Source organism: Crocuta crocuta, unplaced genomic scaffold (assembly GCF_008692635.1).
Source record: "Crocuta crocuta isolate KB4526 unplaced genomic scaffold, BGI_CrCroc_1.0 scaffold162, whole genome shotgun sequence".
Classification (NCBI taxonomy): Eukaryota; Metazoa; Chordata; class Mammalia; order Carnivora; family Hyaenidae; genus Crocuta; species Crocuta crocuta.
In genome coordinates this window covers 914,994-935,653 of record NW_027529433.1, presented here as the reverse complement: position 1 = coordinate 935,653, position 20,660 = coordinate 914,994, and the positions used below count along the sequence as shown (strand labels likewise).

The 20,660-nt window shown below is 38.9% G+C and overlaps 1 long non-coding RNA gene across 2 annotated transcripts in view; it reads right to left on the bottom strand.

The window, feature by feature from the left end:
* LOC144228013 (uncharacterized) overlaps positions 1 to 20,660 on the bottom strand; it is a 66,397-nt gene that overhangs the window by 20,688 nt on the left and 25,049 nt on the right. Inside the window, exon 3 of one of the 2 annotated variants that reach the window (XR_013334094.1) lies at positions 4,971 to 5,083. The exons of the other annotated variant lie outside the window; for it this stretch is intronic. This is a non-coding gene — a long non-coding RNA (uncharacterized LOC144228013). The remainder of the gene's footprint in view (positions 1 to 4,970; positions 5,084 to 20,660) is intronic. 2 annotated transcript variants of the gene reach the window in all.

Here is a 20,660-nt window from a genome sequence, read left to right as displayed (position 1 = left end):
GTATTTTTACAGAAAAGTTTTTGTTTGTTCAAGCTCTGTTATTCATGTGATGTGATGGTGCATTTAGTATTAGTTTTTTGTTTTTGCAGAACTGACCAGGTAAGCTGACCAAGTGTAAAACCACATTGTTTTCATTGTTATACTTCATTTGCCAGCACACGGTTTACCTAGTTTAACAATGCGAGGTAGCTATCTAGAGACATTAACTCATTTAGTCTCCATAATAGCCCTGTGAAATAAGTTCAACTTATATCCCCATTTTTAGGATGAGGAAACAAAGGCACAGAGATGTGTAGTGACCCTGCTGAAGGTCACCAGACAGCAAGTCATAGAGCCTGGCTCCAAGCCTCCATCCAATGTTTTTATGCTAGCTTATACATCTCTGCTCTAATGCTTCTGGTGCTACCAAGGTATTCAGTATAAGTCTGCAGATGTCAGAGCAAGTGAAAAAGAGAAAGAGAGGAAAAAAGGAAAGAAGAGAAGGAAGAGATTTAACAAATATATGAACCTAAAAAATGTCATTGATGATTCAGAGATAAAATGTGGATTTGAATTTTCTTATTATTATGTAGCACCATGTGACATAAACTTTCATTATCTTTTGAACATATGATAACTACAAAATACAGATGTTTATCTAAATTTTAGAACAAAATAATATAACGAATGCCCACAAAACTATGACACATTCAGAACCAGAATATGAGTCTGCCTGTGTGTTATGAATCTAGGTCACTTTCCTCTTGCCCCCTGGGAAGAAGTAAGAGCTATCCTGAATTTTGGGTTCCTTTCCTTCCTTTCTTTATGTAGTTTTATCACATTTATAGGTAACCTAAATAATAGATTGTTAAGTTTTCCTTGATTTTGAGTTTTATCAAGATGGTATTATACTGTGTAAAGTGCTCTGTCACTTGTGATTTTCATGTCACATCATACTTCTAAGATTTATCTATGTTGGGTAAACTCTTTTCTATAAAATGTCTTATAGTTTTCAAATAACTGTTATGTAACTTATCTCATTTGATTCACATAAAAATCTATTGGAAATTAGTAGATTCATGTACGGTTTCCTTCTACAACTATGGTATCAAAGGCCATGCTGGCAACCACTAACAAATCCTGACTCTTAGCCAGGTCACCACATGCAACAAGACCCACAGGTCAACATGGACTCTGAGTCTTAACACAAAGAGTGATACTAGAAACTTTCCATGTCAGGGAATATGTCTGAATGCTTGTAACTGTGAATTTACTTCCCATGTGGTATGGCTGTTACCACATTATATTAAGAGAAATAAAGTAAAAGAAAAATGAGTCAATGCACTTTTCTTAGGACTTCATGGAAATTCATCTTATTTCCATATGTATGGCACATAAATAAAGCTTTGTGTTCATTCCAATATGACTGTCATGTCTATTTCACCATATCCTATAGGATATGGTAAATAATAGCATATGTAAATTCCCCAAGAAATATATCTGAGGAAAGATTCTGTCTTTCATTACCTTCCGGATATCTTTTTCAGACATTCTTTCAGCTGCCTGGCAAGCATGTGAGGCAAGAAGAAACCTGACGTTCCTGTGGTTGTCATGGGTTTTGAGTTATTTATTACTCAGGGATGTGCTAATACCTACTTTACAAAAGAGGACTAGTTAGCAGAGAAATTAGAATTCTGCTTTCCTACGTGAAATGTTCAAAACAAATACACCAGTGACCCATGATACCTTTGAGAAGATTAAAAATGCAGAAAGCTTTCCTTGCCTAAACCAAATGAGTGCTGGTTTTCCTCCATAGCATTGACTTCTTACTGAAGTTATACCCATTTGAATAGGAGGCTTCATTCATGCACAGAAGAAACTAACAGGGCGTCAGCATACCCTTCCCTGACTGTTGGGAAAGGGTTGAAAAGTAAATTTTCCACAAAAACTTTTCAAGTTTATTCTTGCTTGTAGATTAACTAATTTAACTTCCTAGCCATGAAAAGATTAACCATTACTGTCCAAGGAGTAACACATATGCATATATGAGCATCAGTACACTCTGTAAGAATAGTGAGAATTGGCTTGTGCTAAGCAGTGAGAATAAAGCATTTACCATCCTGAAGACGAGAACAAGTTGTTCTTTAAGTAGCCAAAGGAACTGTTCCCATTTGAGTTTCTATGACATAAGAAAAAAAATGGAGTGCAAACAGTTCATTTTGCCTCATTAGCCTGCTGTACAGGAAAGAGGTTGAGAGCACAGAATTTGGAGTCAACCAGACTTGGGTTCAAATCTCATCTTTGCCACTGCCAGATCTGGAGCTTAACAAAGTTACAGAACGTCTTTGAACCTCAGTTTCCAACTTCATAAAATAGGGTTTTTTTCTATGGTCTGTATTTCATAGGGCAGTTATGAGTGTAAAATTAGGGAAAGCATGTAGATCACCTGACAGTGTCTGACACATAGCAAGAGCTCCTTACATTAAAGTGTCCCGTTGAGGGATCAGGTCATCCTGCTGATTTAAAGGGCTCTATCATACTTGCCATTCTAGGACCTTATTTTCCTGCAGACAGAGTCAGCGGTTTCATTCTTAGACATCCTTGTGCATTTGGTTTACATGTGGCCCCCAGCTGGAGCAGAGGGATAGAAGTCAGTGCTCTGTAGCACATGGGGAGCAGCCAGTTTGCACTAGGATTGCACTTTCTTTGCTCAGCTATCTCACTGGCGGAAGAGGCCCAGCAGCCTCCTCTCCCCAGTGTAATCCCTGTGGCGAGTCGGTATACACAACCCACTTTCATTTTGCCTCCACATGGTGATTGTTGTTCTTTTCTAGGGCTTCATGTTTTCTTTCTTACCAGATCCTTTTTATGTTAAAATTGGGCAAGATCTACCTGCACAGCAGGCACGCTCTCCCCTCCTGATGAGTATCTTATTTCTTGTTTCCAATCCCACATGGTTAAAGCTGGTTGTTTTGGGAAACAAACAGGCTAGGACAAAGTTAGGGCAAACAGGATGTGTTCCCACTCAGGGGGTGGCATCCATAAAGAAGAGTCCAATGTGAGGTATGTTTTCTTACCCAATTACTCTGAAATGGTCAAGAAGAGAAAAAAAAAACAAAAAAACCCAAAAGGAATCAAGTTCATACAAGTGAGTGAGATTTGCTGGTTTCAATCAGAGCCCACTTTGTCTCAAACACAAAACTGGACACGATATTTTAAAGATAGAATTCACTTGGAAACTATAATCAAGTAGCATAAATGTACTTATGATATGAAACTGAAATTAGGAGTTCCATTCTCAAAACTGAATGATTCCAAAGGGCTTCCAGTGACTGGTATTTAACTAAAACATGATGATTTTAGCTCACCACTGAATAATATGTATCTCAGAGAAGTGCAAGAGGGGACCTTCTGGATGGAGAAGTGCAAGAGTAGAGAAAGGAAAAACTAAGGGACAATAGATCAAAAGTACTGTATTTCCAACGAGAAATGGTCGTGCCCTGAATGAAAAGTTTGGGGGTGGGGAAGGGTTCTTGGCAAGTATGATAGAGCCCTTTAAATCAGGATTTCTCAGAAATCCTTACAGGAATTGTCAAGATGATTTCTTGCTGCTCCTCTCCTTCCCTTTGGTTGTTTACGCATTGGCAGTCAGTTAGAAGTGAGAGTCCCAGCTGGTAATTTCTTCGGCTACATGCTCCTTTCTTGGTACAGCTTCATCTTTGACTGTTTGGCTCATCGTTTCTTTTTTCCCCACCATAATTCTTGTACCCACTGTCATTCTTGAATCCTGTATATGGTCAGCTGCATTGATCGAGACTAAGATTCTTTTCTTAAGCAGATTTTAAACTCATTTGAACATATTCCCATTGAAATCATTTTAATGCATTCTAGCGTACATTTTTAAAAACGTTTAAATTTAACATTTTAAGAAATAAATGGAACTGCTGATAGTGGTGGTGATTTTTCAGAACTCATAGAGAACTATACACTAAGAGGGTGAAATTTGCTTAATGTCAATTGCATCTCACCTTTTAAAAAGCTTTTTAAAAAGAGAAATAAATGTTGCAAAATTATCTGCTGAATTGAGGAACTATAGATAAGCAGAACAAGATGGGTGTAGTATACTGAAGCTTAGAACATCATGAGCTCTAGATTTTAGGGCCAGGCAAGCCACTAATGAACTGTGGGAACTTGAGCACATCATTCATTTTCCAAGGACTCAGTTCATCATCTGTAAAATGAAGGATTTGTTCAGACTATATTTCACAAAGTTATGTTTACCAAAATTCTGGCTCTTCAAAATAGTTTTAGTTTTTAGGTGAAGAAAAGGGGGAGGGGTTCCTATGTCAAATAAATTTAAGAATGACTGCACCAAGGAAAATCAAATAGGTTTGTTTAGTGCAAGATTTACCATAGCCTTTTTGCCTGTATACAAATGTATCCATTCTACCCCATTCTATGCCAGCCTCCAGAGTCTGTAGGTCTAGTGTATAAACTTTGGGAGATGCTTAGCCAATCTTATTGTCTTCCTGGCAATTGTTCTGATCATTTTCTCAGCCAACAATTTTATTTTGATACTTAAATTCGGACATATAAGCAAAATGAAGTTACTGATCAGTTATCATAACGCAGTGATTTGCCACCAGGAGTCTAAATAATTGGAACAATACTTCATACTGCTTGTGCAGACACAGATACGGTCACTGTATTCATTGTACAAATACGTTTCAGGTTCACCCCCAGCATCTTTTGAGTGAAGTGTACATAGAAAGCGGGCAGAGGCCAGCAGAAATAAAAGGCAACAGTAGAAGTATGGGCAGAGTCAAACCAAATTCTATTGGAAAATAACAATGGTAAGCCTAAAAATGTTTGAACTTTGTTACAAACTTGAATCAACTATTTTCTCTTTCCTTCCCAACAACTTTCAGAGCCAACTTATAGGACAAAAAAGACCTTATGTTTAGCCCCATTCTGGGGGCCCATGTACTTACTGTTGGGGTGCAAAGCTGGGACTGGTGGGATCTTTTTTAACTGCAGGAACTAGAAGAAACAGTAGACTATTTTTCCACACTATAATCAGCAACCCAGCTTCATACAGTCACGTCTGTAAGGAAAATTTCGTCTTAACTTTTCCAAAGTTCTTTTGGTATATTTCAAATTACTTATATGCTGTCAAAAATTGGCTGAAACCCAGTTATCTACAGCTATCCACAATTCCTAGAATTTAGCATATAATGTTCCTATGGCCTCCTCTGTCTTTCTACAAGAAACTTATCTCGTTATATTAATGGTTATTGGCCTCCTTTACCATTCTTTTGCAACAAAATCCTTCTGGACAACACAAATATAGAAATGTAAATATGTTCACATGTAATAAATGACTGCTTTTACAATAGCTTGACTGTATGCTGTATTTGATGAATCCCAGCATGCTTCTCTCATTCCTAGCTATATTTATTAGCAACAATGGTTGTTTCTCTTATGTTATTAGAGATAATACACTATTAAGCAATTCCCAACATATATATTTTTATAAGTTAAATACAAATAAAAATCTTAGTAAGTAAATTAATGGCATAATTTTCTTAGAAGTCCTAACTGGAGTCCTCAGTCAGAGTTGCAGAAAATAAAGTTATAGAATACACCATTGGAAACAGAAGGAAATTGAAATTTGTGGCCTCTCCAGGGCAGAATTTCAAGAATGGGCTCACTAGCTCTTTATGTGAAAATAAACCAATTTAAGTGTTTTTTCCTTTGCAGTATCAGTGATACTTAGGTTTCGTTTAAGCCTAAGAAGAAAGGAGGAAAACACAAGCAAGTATTGTTTTTTCTACTCTAGTAGGGCAGTGGTTAGTCATCAGTAAGGTGAATAACAATAGAATGCCTCCTTCTACCATTGCCTCTTCTTACACACCTATACTCCAAGTATCTTGTAAGTGAATAAAACATACCCATTGTGGTCACTATAAATATGTTGAGTTGATTTAACCAGACTTTGAATTTGTGAGTTATAGCCTCATCTTCAACCCTTAAACTATAACCTTTAACCGTCTATATTCTACCTGTTCCCAAATGTTCCTGGGACTGCTTGGGTAAAAAATGCTTTCATAATTGTAATATTTCTGTTTGGCTTGATATTACTAACATGGAATCAGATCTAGAGAATTAATTAATTAGCATCTAATATAGAGGCATCAATTCTTGACTTAAAGGTTAATAATAAAAATCTCATGGGGCACCTGGGTGGCTCAGTCAGTTGAGTGTCCAGCTTCAGCTCAGGTCATAGTCTCATAGTTCATGAGTTCCAGCCCCTTTATGGGACTCACTGCTGTCAGCACAGAGCTCATTTCAGATCCTTTGTCCCCCTGTCTCTCTCTCTTCCCTTCCCCCGCTTGTGTGCATGCTCTTTCTCAAAAATAAATGAACATTTCAAAATAATAGGGGCAGCACCTGAGTGGCTCAGTCGGCTAAGCATCTGACTCTTGGTTTCGGATCAGGTCATGATCTCATGGTTTTGTGAGTCTGAGCCCCGCTTCAGTCTGAGCTGGAAGTGTGGTACCTGCTTGAGATTCTCTCTCCCTCTCTGTCTGCCCCTTCCCTGCTTGTGCTCTGTCTCTCTCTAATAAATAAACTTTAAATAAAATTAATATTATTTGTAAATACTATATTTAATATAAGTTATATTTATATTGATATATATTGATAGAAATAATAAATTATTCATAAATATTTATTTATAAGTATAAATTATAATGATAAATATTATAAATTGTATTTATTATTTACAATTTATTTATATTTATATTATATAACACATTTATAGGATATATATTAATTATTTATAATTTGTTATTTATAAACAATACAAATCTCTTAAAAAATTATATTGTCATTAGATTTTTTTGTAATTTCCTTCAGTTCAGATATTACAAAAGAGCTTAAAGATTATGTTTGATTTGGTCGCATGAGATGAATAAGATCCTAGAGATCTACTAAATAACATGGTACCCATAGTTAAACATGCTGTATTTTATATTTAAAAATTGGCAAGGGTAGATCTTCTCACAAATCATAATCATAATAAATAAGAGGACAGGAGGACATTTTTGGAGGTGATGGATAGGTTTACGGCATAGATTGTGATTATGGTTTCCTGGGTATATAGTTATCTCTAAACTCATCAAATTGCATACATTGTATAGTTATGCACAACTATACATTTTATGTATAACTACAAAAGTTACAACTTTTTGTGTGTCAATAAATAAAAACTAACAAATAAAGAAATAGAATAAATTAATTTTTTTAATAATACATTTGACCTTCATGGAGAAAAGAAGTGCCAACTATGTATATCTTGTTTCTATTATACAAAGAAAAAAATAGGACGCTGGAAATATTATTTCAAAGTTCCCAGCAAAAGGTTCACAGTATATAATAAAGGATTTAAAATGCTTCTTGGATCGAAAGGATGTCAGCTACTAAGTAAGGATTTGATAAATAGTACCTACAAATCCCATCACTCAAAGATTACCAAAACTACACTGTGGTCTGAAGAGGTTCAAAAAGCTCTAGAACAAACTAGGATCCTGGGCCTTGTTTTCTGGTGCAGCAGAATAACAGACTGAACATGCCCCAGAAACAGAAGGGATTTTACTGTCCTGTGACTTTCCTATCTGCTTTTCCTTTTCAAAGCCAGCAAACTCTTCCTAGAGGGCACGTCACCTGACATTTTATACATTCTTGGGACAAAGCAAGAAGAGTCTATGCTCCTCATGCCTCTGTCTATATGACTCTATCGTGTGCCGAAACAGGGCTGCTGCACTGGGCTTCTGGCACAAGGTGACAACCCAGAGTTGGAGAGAAGGGCTTTCTGCCATTGCACGTTTCTATCCCTGATGTCCATGCTTTCTTCTACAGAAAGATCTCTTACTTGATTTAATGTACGCTGAAAATATATTTACTTTCATATTTATTGTTTTTCCCCTAGCCATTTATTTTCCATCAAAGTGTGATCTTGCTATCTATGGCATTTTGGAAGAAGTTAATCCACACTTAGTCCAAGAGGTGTTATATTTTGTTTCACATAAGGCAGTTTTAAAATTTTTTTAAATGTTTTCTTGTTTTTGAGAGAGTCAGAGCATGAGTATGAGCAAAGGTGGGGCAGAGAGAGACACACACAGAATTTGAAGCAGGCTCCAGGCTCTGAGCTGTGAGCACAGAAGCCTCAGGGCTCGAACTCAAGAAGGGCGAGACCATGACCTAAGCCAAAGTCTGCCACTTAAGCAACTTAGCCACCCAGGTGCCCCTACATGAGACAATTTTTGTGGCTTTCTTTTTTTTTTTTTTAAATGTTTTTATTTATTTATTTATTTCTGAGAGAGAGAGAGAGAGCGAGCGAGCACATGAGCAGGGGAGGGACAGAGAGAGGGAGACACAGAATGTGAAGCAATCTCCAGGCTCTGAGCTAGCTGTCAGCACAGAGCCCGATGCGGGGCTCGAACCCATGAACCATGAGATCATGATCTGAGCTGAAGTTGGATGCTTAACCGACTGAGCCACCCAGGTGCCCCAAAGCTTTCTTAATTGAGCTTGCTCCTGCAATTGATCCATGGTCTCTAAAATAAGTTTAAAAGTTTCTATCTATTGCCCTGTTTGTTTCCTCCGTACCACTTATTTCAATCTGTTTTCTGCTCCCCTGTTCTTTGTCTCTACCATACAAGCTGCTTGAGGGCAGGGACCTGTGCCTGTCTTGCTCACTGTGTGTTTCCGACACCAAGCAGCATGCCTGGCACAATAACTATGTGTGAGAAGGATGCTAAGTGAATGAAAGAAGCTGATGGTGATAGAATAGAGTGGAGGTGCTCCTACTTTGCAAGCGGCTTTGTTCGTCAATTCATGTGAGTTCGTGTATGGAAAGGTGCTATGTAGAGGAGCTCCTGCAACTTGGTCCTGCTTTTTCTGACCATGGCTCAATACCATCTCATGTAGCTTTCTAGGCTCCCACTCTAGCGGTTCTCTGCCATTCTTGAGTTGAGGCATTGTGAACTTAAAGCAGGTTTTTATGGCTCTCTTGGCCCTGACCCTCCCTGGTGCCTTTATTCGGCAAAGCAAGCCAAATTTTCATCTCATTATCTTACCATTCAAGTTTACCCCAAAGCTTGGACCTTTCAGTGCTCTGCCTAGAAACACTCTTTACACCATTCATAACATCTGGCCTACAGCTTCTAATAACCCACAGGATGCCTTGACATAAACAACAGCTAATTTTGTATTATGCAAGGTTTTGGTTATATGAAAAATGAGATAATGTACATGAAAGTACTGTATAAACTATAAAATCCTATATAAATGAAATAGATAATGATCATGATTATTACTATCATTGCTGTAGCTTTAACTAAAACAGAAACCTCTTTGAAAAGCCTTTTCACATTCTGTTCTTTTGGCTTTTAAGAAATATTGAGCTACATGCTTCCAGGGAAGAAATTGTTTCCTGGCATTAAAGTAGAAATTTTAAGGAAATCACATTAACAATTCCAAACACTATGTTACAGAATAGAATAGAAAACAAACAAACAAAACCATGCTCTATCAACCCAGGTCCACCATTTATCCAAAATGTAAGAGACAGGCATTTCTTAGTAGTTTATATTATCAGGTAAGGCGTACAGCATAAGCTTTGAGATCTACTTTCATTTCCTACCCTGGAAGGATGGGCCTGATTCCCCCTTTAGACAAACTATCTCCTTATTGCCCTTCCCACAAACTCCTTAGGGAAGAGACCCTGCTATGCCAATCAACCCATCGATATCTCAGATCACATCAGACTCATCATAAGAGCAGCTGTCCAACTAGTGTAATTTGAAGCAAATCAGAAAGGCCCCTACGTGGCTCTACCTAGAGGTCTAGCCCTAGAGATTGAATAATTGAATAATAATACCAGTCTCCTTGAGTACTTTCAACCAACAAGCAAGAGTCATGCTAAATAAATGGGAGTACAAAAATGGATCCATACAAACATGCTTCTTTAACATAGGAGTGTCCCTAGAAGGCATTTAATTGCATGCCAGCAAGACAGGTAACTGAAGAAAAAGAAGTCTCAGAACAGTCCTAAAAGCAAATACCTGTTTCATAATTTTGACCTTTGCTTTTGGAGAACAGTCTGCCCTCCTCCACTTCCTTGAGCAATATTACCATTTACTATTAATCCAGATAAAAGAAAAATGAATACCAAGAATCCCTGAAAGCCCATAACTTACTAAATGATACCACAGGATTTTAAGTTAATATACAGTTCAAATGTATAAAATATATTCCCATGAGGGACTGTACTCCCTGCAAGAATCGAGCTCATTAATTTTCAGAAGAGTCAAAGCACTTTTCAAGTTTTCTTTTTGCAACATCACTCTCCTTTAGCTTCCCTCTGGTTATGAGGAATCAGAGGGGGACATGATGAAACTTTCCCAGGTAAAAGACATCTAACTAAAGAATCTCAATATTATTTACACGCATTTGACACTGACTTGAGGTTTCATTGATGATTGGACTGGAAATTGGCATTTGTAAAGACGACTTTGCATGGCATTCAGCAGACTCTTAGAAAGTGTATAATTTAGCTTCGGTAGTTTGCATAAAGTAGAGGTTAGATTCTGCCAGTGACCTTTCATGAACTTTTAGGAGTGGATAGTCTCTTGCTGAAAAGGTAAAAAATAAAGACTCTATTTTCCTACCAAGGTGGTAATTACATTTAAGTTTATGTGGCTCTGATGTTCGTGGGAGAGCTTTATAATTTACTCCTGGGTAGGCTCTCTCTGTGAAGCCCTTTTTCCCCCCCTTGAGAGAAAAAAAATTTTTTAACTAACATCCTTGCAAATTGGATAAGTGTTGCATTACGGTGGTTTGCAACCCATTGATAGAAACTTACATGCTTTGAACTTTAGTAACAGCATTTGAAAGAGAGATTAAAATCCTTTTAACTGGCAAGCATTTACTTTCTAAAAATTCCTATTTCTAAGGCATGAAAGCATTGCATTTTGAAAGCCATGTAAGCCCAAGCCAAGCAAAATGTACCTCTACTCAGATGTGTTCATTGGTGGTCGGACCTTTCAGAAAATGACTTTTTCTGAGGCTGTCTGCAAATAGCCAAAGAAGCTTGTCCTTCATTCAGCATCATAGGGCTCCTCTGCCATCATGGTAATTATACATGAAGCCAACCCAATTAAGATTGCATGGGGAAGGATGAGCATTCATTGTAGCCATTTCACTTTACAGTCAGCGGTAAATTCTGTGAGAAAACCTTATCCCACAGCTTTCCCATTCTCCTGGAAGGGGGGCCCTTGGTGGTCAGCCAGAAACATGCAAACCTATCAATATAATTCATGCTGCTTAGGGTTCAAAACCAGATATTTCCCAAGCCAGGGCAAATTAGCCTCTGGCATTGAAACTCTACATTATTTATCCACTCAGGCACATCTATACAATGAGAAACAACTGCCTTGAAAGGCAATAAAATGTTGCGTACGGTTCCCAGGAGCCTGTTTGCCTGATGAAGCATTTAATCAAGTAGGCCACAGAGCCATTTGCCTTCTATGAATGTAGGAGAGGCAGTCAGTGAAACTGGGTGAAGAGAAGCCATCTCCCCCAGACCTGGATTTTCTCTCCACAGGCTCTTCAGGCAGAGTCCCAAAAGTTCATCCTTAGGCTGTTGATGGGTATTTCTAAGCTCAAGAAGTCAGCTCTGCTCTCTCAAAAAACTCAGGCCAGTAAATTGTTCTCTCATGTTCTTCCTGGGGTTTTAGACTCATGGTTAGTGCTTGTTGCCAATTATTTGAAGTGCTTTAGTTTTCCTTCCCCGATGATAATGTAGATTACATGGAGGCAGGAGGATGGCATTTTTCCTTACTTTCCACTTAACTCAGTAAAATCTGCCTTCCCTGTCTTTTGATCTAGGCCTTTTCCTCAGCCCTTTCCATCTAATGCTCCCTGACTCTGAAGTCTACTAGGTCAATATGTTGCTACTTAACATTTTTTCAATATATAAGCTTTTGTTTTCTTTTTCTTTTTAATGTTGTTAATGTTTTTATTTATTTCTGAGAGAGAGAGACACAGCGTGAGCAGGGGAGGGTCAGAGAGAGAGGGAGACACAGAATCCGAAACAGGCTCCAGGCTCTGAGCTAGCTGTCAGTACAGAGCCTGACACGGAGCTGGAACCCACAAACTGTGAAATCATGACCTGAGCGGAAGTCAGACGCTTAACCAACTGAGCCACCCAAGGGCTCTATATAAGCTTTTAAAGATGCAAAGTAACTGCATCAGAGCAACTCATTTATCTAACGATAATTTGCAGGTAAGAATAAAAGGGAAGAGATTTTTTGGAACCCTCACTGTTTATCTCTAGAGATGTATCTGTACAAATTATCTGGCCACCGTATTCAGGAAGCACAAAAACCTTCCTTTATGTATGTGAGTATTATAGATGCGTTTATTTGAATAATATTGGCAGGATCTACAATGAGTTCTAATACCAATCCCTGGTTCCACTTCACTGCTGAACTGTTTATAACTCATTTAGGGCCTGGGTATGCTCAGATATACTGTAGGATAATCCCAACTCTGCTCCATATTAGTTGTAGGATTTTGGTCACATTATTTAACCTTTATGTCTCAACTTACCAGTCTATAAATGGAAACAGCAATAGTAGTAGTTTATAAGGCTGTTGTGAAAATTAAATGGGCTCATACAGGCAAAGCATCTATTTTTTTTTCCTGTCAGATTTAGGAATGTTCTCATATGTTCTTGTAAATTTTGTCCCATACAGGCTGAATCTAGCCAGGAGATGATACTCCTTAATTTAGGATTCTTAGTACTGAGTCCTTGGCTTTTTATTACATACTTGTTCAAAATACAGGCTTCAAGTAATGACTCTACATTTCTGTTATCTCCAGATAATATCTTAGGTTGAGAGATTCCCAAGGACAGGAACTTTATCCCAAGCTATATTGTATTACCCACCATGTCTAACATAGTGTGTCCCTCAGAGTAAGAGCCGCATATTTATTTATTTATTTATTTATTTATTGAGCCCCTTATTTGTTTGTTTGTTTGTTTATTATCATTTGCTCTGTTCCTTCCTGTCCAGTTGACCAAGGCTTATTATGGCAACATTGTACTCTTCCTCCTCTTCCATTCCATGTAGGTTTTCCTATGCTAGAGGTTACAGAGCCTGTGAACCATAAAGCAATGGGGGACTTAGCACGTCAAATATGTATTCTTACCCAAGTATGCGACCTTTGCCAGAACTCTTGATTTTTAGATGGAAGAAAGGACAGAGATACTTTTGGACAGATTTCTGTCCTGGCTCATTTGTGGGCTATTGGTGGATTAGTTACAGGTTGGCATGCTGATAAAATTGAAAGGCAGTAAAAAATTCTAACAAACCCTTCAGTTGAAGCCAATATAAGAATCACAGATTTTGAGCAACTTAGGCTGCATCACTGGGAGAAATGGTCCATAAAGGTGTGCTTAATGGTAAGTGCTCAACGTACAAATGAAAATATGGATGAAAAACCCGGATTCACTGGGCCAGACTCCTTCCCACGGGTTCTTATGTGGCCTTACTATAAATATTCATATTACTGTTACTTAACTGTTCACCTCACCTTTGAATGTAAATTCAATAGTGAATTAGCTGCATTCTCTCCAGAAGAAACTATTTTCAATGCTAGAAAATACAGTAATAAAAGAAAACCCTCCTAGGTAGTTTTTTTTTACTAACTCTGGAAAGTCCCTTCTCTTACTTAGTTCCTTTGGCATGGTCCTCCCATAATTGTTTTTAGAGTTATCTTGTGATTTATTATTAACATTATTAACTGGTTATTTCAGCCAGCCGAGGCTGTGAAGGAGGGAAACTTACCCTTTCTTAGCCATATACCTGTAAAAAATCTCTCCTGGATTTTTTCCCCCGAAAGCTGTGACTTTCCTTGGCACTTTTGTTTAGTTTGAGGTGTTCTGTGACCTGTGTACAAAGCATGTCTTTTTAGTTGGAAATGAGCTGGTGTTTTGGTGATCACTTAATCATGTTCCTGCTTTCCCATTGTTTCTCTGCCTGCTCCATTCTAAAAACCCACAAAGGATAAGACCAAGTCTTTTTGAACCAGGTGAGAATTGAACTTTGGACTAATTTTTTAAGAAATAGACAGGTTTTTCTAGTGAAGGGCTTTGATGTTGTTACCTTTTGAATTTTGCTCTTTTGAATGTTTTTCTAAAACCCAGATGTTGTTTAAAACTGGTAGAGGGCAGTTGAACTGTATGACTATAAAAAACAAACTATTATCATCCAGTGAGTTCTATGTATTTTTAAACACATAACATAAAATCATAACTACTTGCAATTAGTTGGTGACTTTTAAATTTGCACTATAATGAGAAGAATTTCATGCTACTGCCCAGCATGAATTACTGAGGAAATCTCAAATAAGGAAATCTTCCATTTAAATTGGTCTGGGGGTACCTGGGTGGCTGAGTCGGTTACGCGACTAACTGGCTCAGACCATGATCTCACACTTGTGGGTTCCAGCTGTGCTGACAGCTCAGCGCCTGGAGCCTGCTCAGATTCTGTGTCTCCCTTGATCTCTGCTCCTGCCCCACGCTCTCTCCCCTACCCCTGAAAAATAAATAAACATTAAAAAAAAAATTAAATTGGTCTGAACACCAGAGAAGGACGGTCACGTTTCAGGTCAGCCTTTGTGGTACCTGCTGAATAGGGCAGGAGGCTCCTTGATGATTTGGGACTGGGACACAGATGATTGAAGACAGCATAGGCTCTTTAATTCCCTGAGCCTAAGAGAGCACAGGAGAGGAGGTTCCTGAAGATCTTTCATACTCCTCCTAGAAGCCCTTTCTTTCCCACGAGAATTGACAAGAGGGAAATGGAATTTAGTTAGCATTAAATAGCAAATTGAATTTTTAGTTTGGATAAGGCAGAAAGCCTTTCAGGTCTCCTGGAGGTAATCACTAGGCAATTGCCCCCTCCTCCCCATAGCAAGTTACTTCCTCTCTCCATGCCTTAGTTTCTTCATCTTTAAAACCTGTAGAACTTGCCTCCTACTGTCACCCACATACAGAATCCAAAACTGTACCAGTCCGCTTGTTACTCAGGATACACAGCTTTGTATCTTCATCGTAGGCTGTTTCTATACAACTACAGTGAAATAGAGAATTGACAGTAATGTGGAGAATTGAAGTTAGGCTCAAGCTTACCTTTGACAACATTCACAGAGTGACTGTCTTTTGAATACCTAGTTAAGTGCCCTGGAACTAGTCCTTGTGGTAAATAAAGAAATAGATGAAATAGAGGTGATACCTGGAGCTCATTTGCTTCAAACTTCATCTGCCTCAAGTCCACTAGAATGACTTGTGCTAAAACATCATGTCAAATCCAATGGAAAGTCACACTGTTCCCATTCATGATCTTAAGTGACCTCTTTAGAGCACGTGGCATTTTGAACATGTGAGCCACTCTCTCCATCCTGATTGTCCTTTTTTTTTTTTTTTTTTTTTTTTTACTTTGGAGAGATATTATAGAAGAGACAAGGGCACCAAGTTTGGAATCAGATGAGTCTAATCTCAAGCCTCACTACCTACTAGCTGGTACTCTTAGACAAACTCTTGGGCCTCTGGGCCTCAGTGTCCCCATATCAAAAATGGAGATAATAAAACTAATTTTATATGGTTGTTGTATCAGTTGAGTTAACTGACACACAGAGGTTTGAAAAAAGTTGTCTCACATAGGTGGCATTCAGTAAATGTTAGCTTGATTATTCATAATACCATTTTCCTAAGTTTTCTACTTATTCTGATCATTGACTCATAACTCTTCCATGGGTACCACTTTCTTCACTTTTCCCATAACACCTGTGTCCTCCTCCCTTCTTGCTCTACATGCTCCCCTTATATAATCTCATTCACCCTATACTTTCACATACAATCAAGAGTTGAAAGCCTCCCCAAGCTGAGTCTCTAGCCAAACCTCTCTCTGGAGCTCCAAGCTCTCCAACTCCTTACCATACAGTCCCCCTTAGTTGTACCATGAGTACTTGAAATTTAATAAGTTTACAGAGGAAGTCATCAGCCCCTTTACTAGAACTTCAGCCACCAGAGGTGAGGGCAGTCCATTCAAGGCACCATGGAATGAATGGCTACCACGGTAGGGGTACCTAGTGGATGGTGACTGTCCTCCAGCTCACTTCCAGCATAGGCTGTCTACAGGTGGGCAATGAGACTTGACTTAAGACAGTAAGTTTAGCTAAAATTTTTATAAACCTTGCTTGTATTTCTGGCTTCCATTCTATAGCGAATGGAAAATCACTGAAAATTTCTCATTAGAGGAGCTCCTAAAAAACAGTATCACATGCTTCTGCTCTCACTTCAGTTAGCTATCAGGCGTTAAGGATATCATGGATGATGTCAGTCTCTTCCTTTTTATTCTATATGTGTCTGTCAAGACCAGTGAAAGAGCTGGATGCTGTCAGATTTTCTATAAGTGGGCTGTAAAGGTCCAAGATGTGAACATGAATCCTTTCCACCACAGAAACCTGAAGGCCAGCTGATCTGGCTCCCTGCCTCTTTCTGAAATCTCTGCTGAAATGAGATAGTCCAGTTCCATTTGCAGGACATCGGGCCAGTCCAACAGCTGCTGTTTCAGGGCCAGCGATTCAAAGGGCCTGCACTATTCAAAGCTGTGCCTAGGAAGGTATTTTTCACAGACTTCCTGAGTTACAGTAGCGGTTTAATATAAGTCACCTCAGAAAAGATCTGATTTCTTCTATAATCGGTATATTAGTGAAGCAAAAGTCTTAAGGGTAGGGCCCAGGCTGGACACTCCCTTGTGAAAATGTTGGTGATTCTAGAGAGTTGTCAGCACAGACAGACACAGGTCGGAGAAAGCCTCCCCATCCAAGGCCATCATCTATCCCAGTGTATGTTGATGCAGGGCAAAAGAGGATCACAACCACTGTGGGTCTGGGTGGCATGGACATCCACAGCCAGCAGGGGTAATTTCTGACTGGTACATGCTGAGCATACCAAAGTACCCAGGAAAGACCCTGCTCTTCACGCTGCTTCATTCAACAACTATTAATTTATCACCTACTATATACCAAACACTCTTCTGGATTTCAGCATACACTAGTTAACACACACAAAAGTCCCACACTCATGGAATGCATATCCCGGTGCACTAAGAAGAGGTTCGAGACCTGAGGGAAAGTTAGGTTGGACATTTTTACTTCATTGTCTTACATCAAACTTCATAATTACGCATCTATGCTCTAGTATTTAACAAAAAAGTACACACACACACACACACACACACACCTATATATGTATATATAATTAACAACACCATTCCCCTCATCCCACATGTATTTCTATGAGTGAGAAGGTATTCTCTCAGATGGTGTCACAGTTGAAAAGAAAAGCAGATGGTGCTTGTAGAGGAGGCAGCTTGCTTGCTGAAATGTCATGGATATACAGAAATAAAACCGAAAATGAAAGGCAAAAAAAATATATTCTCATTTGAATAATGAACTGTCTCATGTTTCCTCAGAGCCACACAGCTCAGATAATGAAAAGAAACACTCTCAGACCCTTTGTTCTGTGTTTATAACAAAATTCAAACCACATGTCTGTCATGTAACAAGCCACTCTGGATAATTTCTTGAAGAATAATAATCATTGTGTGATGGAACCACTTGTAAAATCCAGAAGGTACCCCAGAGAAGCTGGCACTCATTGTAAACAATCCAAGGGGTGATTTGTGGCAGCAATGATCACACTGAGCATTGCATTGAACTTTATTTAAAACAATTGCTCACATACAAAAGGAAATTAATGGCTGAGTCCGCTCTCCACCCCAGCTTCCAGTCACTGTTCATTTTTCAGTGTTCCCCTCAAGACTCATGGCAGCAGATTGTTCAAAATGGTGCCTGTGAAGCTTTTATAATTATTATTATGTTAAATACATAATTTGGTTACTTTGTTCTGTGACTATATGTGCTTATTTCAGCCTCATAATAGTCGCCAGATTCTGCTGCATGATTTGTATCCCTCAGTGAAACGCACAGACCACAAGTTTACTTTCCTTTGCTGGCTGTTACACCGGCACTGTGCACACCAACAACACCTGCCATTGTCTCTTGGGAGGTTTGTGCAGCCCTAAAGTGACAAAAGGAAATCACTTTATTTGTTTTATATCATTTTTAAAAGGGAATCACTTTAGACTAATCAGCAGAATGTAATTATAGGTAGGGAGTTTGGTTCCACATTCTCTCAAAGTCTTTGAGCCCTGGGATGCATTTTGACTCAACAACCAATTGTACTGGTTTTAGGACTGATTGTTTACTTAAAGCTATTACATCCAGATTTCACATGAGCCCAGAGACCCACCTGCATAGCCTGCCCAAAGTTTAGTGTCCTCCCAACTACCTTCTGGGACAGGGAAAAAAACCTTCAAGAATGATTAGGTGAGGGGTGCCTGGGTGGCTCAGTCAGTTAAACGTCCAGCTTCGGCTCAGGTCATGATCTCACAGTCTGTGAGTTTGAGCCCGCGTCGGGCTCTGTGCTGACAGCTCAGAGCCTGGAGCCTGCTTCGGATTTGGTGTCTGCCTCTCTCTTTGACTCTCCCCTACTTATGTTGTGTGTCTCTCTCTCAAAATAATAAATAAATATAAAAAAAAAAGATTAGGTGAAAAATAGTGGAGATGTGACCTTCAGCACTGTCGGGGTTGACTAGAACCAAGTTGTCAAGGCTCCTGGGACCCCGGCAATGTGGAAGAGGACCGACCACTGCATAAATGCCTCTGAGGGCCTTCCCACCCTGTGTTCCCTCCTCCCAAAACTGCTTCTGGGAACAAAGTAATTAACTGCTGCTCGGAAACAAATCACCTTAGGTCTGAACAGACAGAGCAGACACTTCTTTTACAGGGAAGGTAAGGTACCCTAAAAGCAGTGTGGGCCTGTGAGAAAAGAGGTTTGGAAAATCAGTTGTTTTCCCTTAATAGTTATTTACTTGAATAGCGAGAGGCCAGTTGTTAGGATTTGAAAACAATTCAGAAGCTGTGGAAATTCTTTGATTGTAACCTCCCCTGCCCAGACTTTGGTCATAAGAGAAAGAAAAGTCACTTCAATTAGAGTCAGCAAATAATGGTTCTGTTAAGGTTCTCAACCAGGGCAGATGAATCAAAGTCATCAGGAAGCAGCCAGCAGCAGGGCACTGCAGTCTGACAAATCCTGATTTTTAAAAATCAGGCCTCTGTCCTAGACAGTGGAGAAATCAGAAAACACACTGACCAGGTGGTCATAATTACGGTGATCAAGGAAAGGCAGATGGTCTGTGGGTGCCTCTGGGTGCAATATCCTGAGGAGGACACAACCTCAGCCAGGTAGTCCTCTCACAGGATATGCATAAACTGAATCTGATCATGGGGAAACAGCAGGAAAAAAATTAGGAGCATTTTATTTAAAAGGGAGGAAGGAGGCTGGAAGCTTCAAAATGGAATTGTGGTTAATGTCAGTGAAAGGCTGAGGCACTTTTCCAAACTCAAATAAATTAAAGAGACATGAAGAGGCGCCTGGGTGGCTCAGTGGGTTAAGTGTCCAACTTCGGTTCAGGTCATGATCTCGAGGTTCGTGGGTTTGAGACCTGTGTCGGCTCTGTGCTGACAGCTCAGAGCCTGGGGCCTCTTTCCTATTGTGTGTCTCCCTCTTTTTTTGTCCCTCCCCCAATTGCTTGCTCACTCCCGCTCTCTCTCGCTCTCTGTCACTCTCTCAAAAATAAAGAAACATAAAACAAATTTAAAGAGACATGAAAGTCAAATACAACATATGATCTTAGACTGGATCCTCTATGGAGGGGGAAATGCTATAAAGACCATTAATGGGTTAATTGGAAAAATCTAAATATTAGTGAGAGACTAAAGTATTCTTTGTTAAATACCTTGAAGTTGATCACTGCACTGTGGTGACACAAAAGAATGTCCTTGTTCTTGGCAGATAAGCACCAAAGTATTTAGAAGTAAAAAGACATATATACAGATATGGGGCATGCATACATATATGCAGAGGGGGGTTAGGGGGAAGGGAGGGAGAGAGAAAGGAAAAGTATCTGGGGCAAATATGACCCTTAGGGGCATCTTGGTAAAATATATAGGGATGTGCTTTGTATATCATCATGAAGCTTCATTGTAAGTTTCAAATTATTTCTAATACATAGCTATTTTTTAAAAAAAGTTTTTAGGAGGTATCCCAAGGTGTTTTCAATAGAATACAAATTATAGTTTCTCTGTCTATATATTCTATTCTATTTCAGAATCTTCACAGATTAGGGGTGATTAAATGATACAGGAGAATATATTTGGCATCCAGCACCACCTGAAACCTATATAAAAGTTTAAATGAGCCTATTTTCTGATTATGACCTTTGGTTAAGAAAGTATTTGAAAGACATTTACTAAATTTTAAAAAGTGAAATCAATAATTGTAAAATGGAGCATTTAGTAAACATAAATCAGTTTCTAAACTTAGAGAAAAAAATCAGGCTTCCTTCAATTCCTTGTCCAACAAAGGCAATCTCTCTGGGCCCTGGTTCCATTTAATTAAAATAGAAATGATAACAACATGA